Source organism: Elephantulus edwardii, unplaced genomic scaffold, assembly GCF_000299155.1.
Source record: "Elephantulus edwardii isolate Elephantulus edwardi_28Jun2011 unplaced genomic scaffold, EleEdw1.0 scaffold00013, whole genome shotgun sequence".
Taxonomy (NCBI): Eukaryota; Metazoa; Chordata; class Mammalia; order Macroscelidea; family Macroscelididae; genus Elephantulus; species Elephantulus edwardii.
The window spans coordinates 4,816,093-4,819,602 of NW_006399763.1; the positions used below are offsets into that span (position 1 = coordinate 4,816,093).

Sequence of the window (3,510 nt, forward strand, 5' to 3'; positions counted from 1 at the left end):
AAAATCACATCAAAAACTCAGCACTGGAGAAGGAGATTCATTCAGAGCAGATTCGAGTTGACAAGCATTATTTTGGATTAATCAATATAAGTAAGTCCCCACTGGTACAACTCCTCTACTACCATGAGAAGAAGCAGCTTGAAAGTAGAGGAACGCATTAATAATTTACTAAAGGAAAAAATTTGTGAATCTCAGTAGAATTAATAGCAAGAGTCTATTTATTTTTAAAAGAGAAGGTGTGCATCAGGTTATTTCCTTTTTTTATATCTATTAAATCTATATGCTGATCAAATAACTTGAGAAGCTGTCTCTAGAAATTCTATTAACTTGGAGAAATGACAATAGTTATAGAAAGGCTTCAGGCCTTGTGTGTGTGTGTATTTGTTTTTTAGATAATATTTTATATATACATATACATATTTGTTATATATATATATTCGTTGTATTTAAAAGCTGGTTGGGCCTGAAGATCTAGTGTTATTTTATTTTGGAGGAACATTCTAAATTGTACAGCATTCCTCTGTCAATTTGCTGCACTGAGGTAATTTGGGTTTTCTGTGATGCTGAACCTTGTGACAATGGGGGTCAAATGCCATAATGGCTGCCAATGGTGGACAGTGTTTGGTGAAGCTCCCATTTTAAGACAAGTTTTGAAGCAAGAGTGACATCCACTTCCTAAACTACATGCCTCTGGAAACTCTATGAACTTGAAGAAATGATGATTATAATACAAAGGCTTCAGGCCTTCTGGACATAGGGTCGCTATGTGTTGTGCTTGACTTGATGGCAATAAACAACAACAGAAACAACAACTAGTGAAGAAAAATATCACTCCATCAATGGATAGAGAAGATGTGGTATATTCACACAATGGAATATTATACAGTACTGAAAAAGAACTCATGGAATATTATACAAAATGGGTGACTATGGAGGACGTTATGCTGAGTGAAAGATCTCAGTTACAAAAAGACAAATACTGCATAATACCACTGTTATAGAACAGGAGGGAAACTAAGAAAAGAGGGGATAAATAATGTACACAGCAAGGGAGAGAACTGTATAAAAGGAATATACGACTAGCTTTTATTGGCCTGACAGAGTCCAGACTAAGAGCTGAATAATAAAGTGGTCAGGGGGCAGGAAGGGGACTGTATAAAAATGAAAGAATTTTTCCCCAAAGAAAGAAGTGAACTTGGAGGGAGGTGGGACAGGGAGGAAAACATGCAATGATGAACGAATGAAAATCCAAGTTCTTTATAAAATTTCATTAAAATTAAAAAAAAAGAGAAGAATATGGCATTAGGATTGGAGGAGAGTGCAGCAACCTGTGTTAAGCAAATGACATGACCTTGCTTGCTGAAAGTGAAGAAGACTTAGTGAACAAGGTAAAAATGTAAAGCCTTCAATATGGTTTACGTGCTAACATCAAGAAAAGAAAAATCCTTACTAGACCAACAGGCAACACCGTAAATGATGGAGAAAGATTGAAGTTGTTAATTATTTCATTTTACTTGATTTCAAAATCAGCACTTATGGTTGTTGTTGTTAGGTGCCATCTTGTTGACTACAACTTGTAGCCACCCTATGACCAATACTTCTGAACCCTGCCCTATCCTGAGCCAATCTCACCATCTCTGACACACTTGCCCCCATTGCCACAGTTACCGTGTCAATGCATTTTACTCATGGTCTTTGTTTCCTGTGCTGACCTCCATCCTTCCAAGTATCATGTTCTTCTCCAAAGACTGGTCCCTCCTGGCAAAATGTCCAAAGTATGTGAGATGGTGTTTCAAAATCCTTGCTTCCAAAGAGAAATCTGGCTTCACTCTCTCCAGGACAGATCTGTTTGTTCTCTTGGAAGTCTCTGGTATGTTTAATACTCTTCTCCAGCACCACAACTCAAAGGCATCACTTCTTCTTTTGTTATCCTTAGTCCAGCATCGCAAGCAATTGTGAAGATCATGGCCTGGATTAGGAACACCTAGTCTTCAGACTGACATCATTGCTCTTCAGCACTCTGGAGAGGTTTCTGATAGAAGACTTTCCCAAAGCAACTCATCTTTTGATTTCCTGATGGCTGGTGCCAAGAGTGTTATAGCTATGGTAGCAAGGGTAAAAAAAAATCAAAATGGCAAGAAGGGTGAAATTTTGTCTCACTTATTTTGGGCATATTTTCAGGAAGACTTAGTCCTTGGATAAAGACATCATGCTGTGAAAGGTCAGCTAAAGAGAGGAAGACCCTCAACAAACTGTACTCACACCATGACTATGACAATAGGCTTGAGCATGGCAGTGGTCATAAAGATGGTGTAAGATAGGACGAGATTCAGATCTGTTGTTTATAGGGTTGTCGTGAGTCACAGCTGACTTGATGATGCCTTACAACAACATGATTAAAAAAATAGTTTTGTTTTAAGGTTTTCTTTCTCAACTTTTATACCAAACCAATCCTCTTAAGAGACATGACATTTTTGCATTGGTAAAAAATTGCTCACAAATCTATAGAAAAGATAAAAAGATTGCTCATATTATGTTAAGTGAACTCAGTCCCATAAGCACAAATACTGTATAAAACCATTATTGTGGAATATGTATGGGGATCCAAGGGAGGGAGAAGGAGGGGGGCAGTGGGGTGTGGGTGGGTGGGGCTGGTGGTGGTTAATCATAGGGTCGTACAATTTTATGGGTGGAAGGAGGGGTGGATAAAGGAAATGGGAAAGATCTGGTGTGAAAAACACTGTATACAAACTTTGTAAGTAAATCAATATAAAAGAAACATTTTATTTAAAGAAAATAAAGAGTGCTCATGTCCTCATCCCAGTACTCAAACTCATCTCTGTCGAGTTGGCCCCAACTCCAGTGGATTTTCAGAGGGCATAAATCACATGGGGGTATTGCTGATCTTTCTTTCATGGAGTTGCTGGTGCATTCAAACCACCAGAGATGTGCCACCACTGAGGAGCCACTCCCTGTTGACTACGGCACCAGAGCTTCCTCCACATATGCCTAGACGGGCAAAATGGGGAGTCAATTTATGTTTGACCTTGAAAACTTCTCATCCCTGGTGATTTAGGTATAACTTCCTTGAAGGGACTTCCCTTAAAATTCACTGCTCAGTTCGAGGCCTGCAGACTTGCCACGCTCACTACTCTCCGCCATCATGCCGATGTTTGTGGTCAACACTAACGTGCCTTGCGCATCCGTGCCCGACGGGCTGCTCTCTGAGCTTACCCAGCAGCTGGCGCAGGCCACAGGCAAACCGTCCCAGTACATCGCAGTGCAAGTGGTCCCAGACCAGCTTATGGCTTTCGGTGGCTCAAGCGACCCTTGTGCGCTCTGCAGCCTGCACAGCATCGGCAAGATAGGCGGCGCGCAAAACTGGACCTACACCAAGCTGCTGTGCAGTCTGCTTTCCCAGCGGCTGCACATCAGCCCCGACAGAGTCTACATCAACTACTATGACATGAATGCGGCAACGTGGGATGGAACAATTCCACTTTCGCCTGA

The 3,510-nt window shown here is 40.8% G+C and overlaps 1 pseudogene across 1 annotated transcript; it reads left to right on the top strand.

Annotated features, from left to right (window-relative positions):
* Positions 1–3,160: 3,160 nt before the first annotated feature.
* Positions 3,161–3,510, top strand: LOC102865186 (annotated as a pseudogene). Its single transcript, XR_438837.1, has one exon. The product of XR_438837.1 is annotated as a macrophage migration inhibitory factor (glycosylation-inhibiting factor) pseudogene (transcript).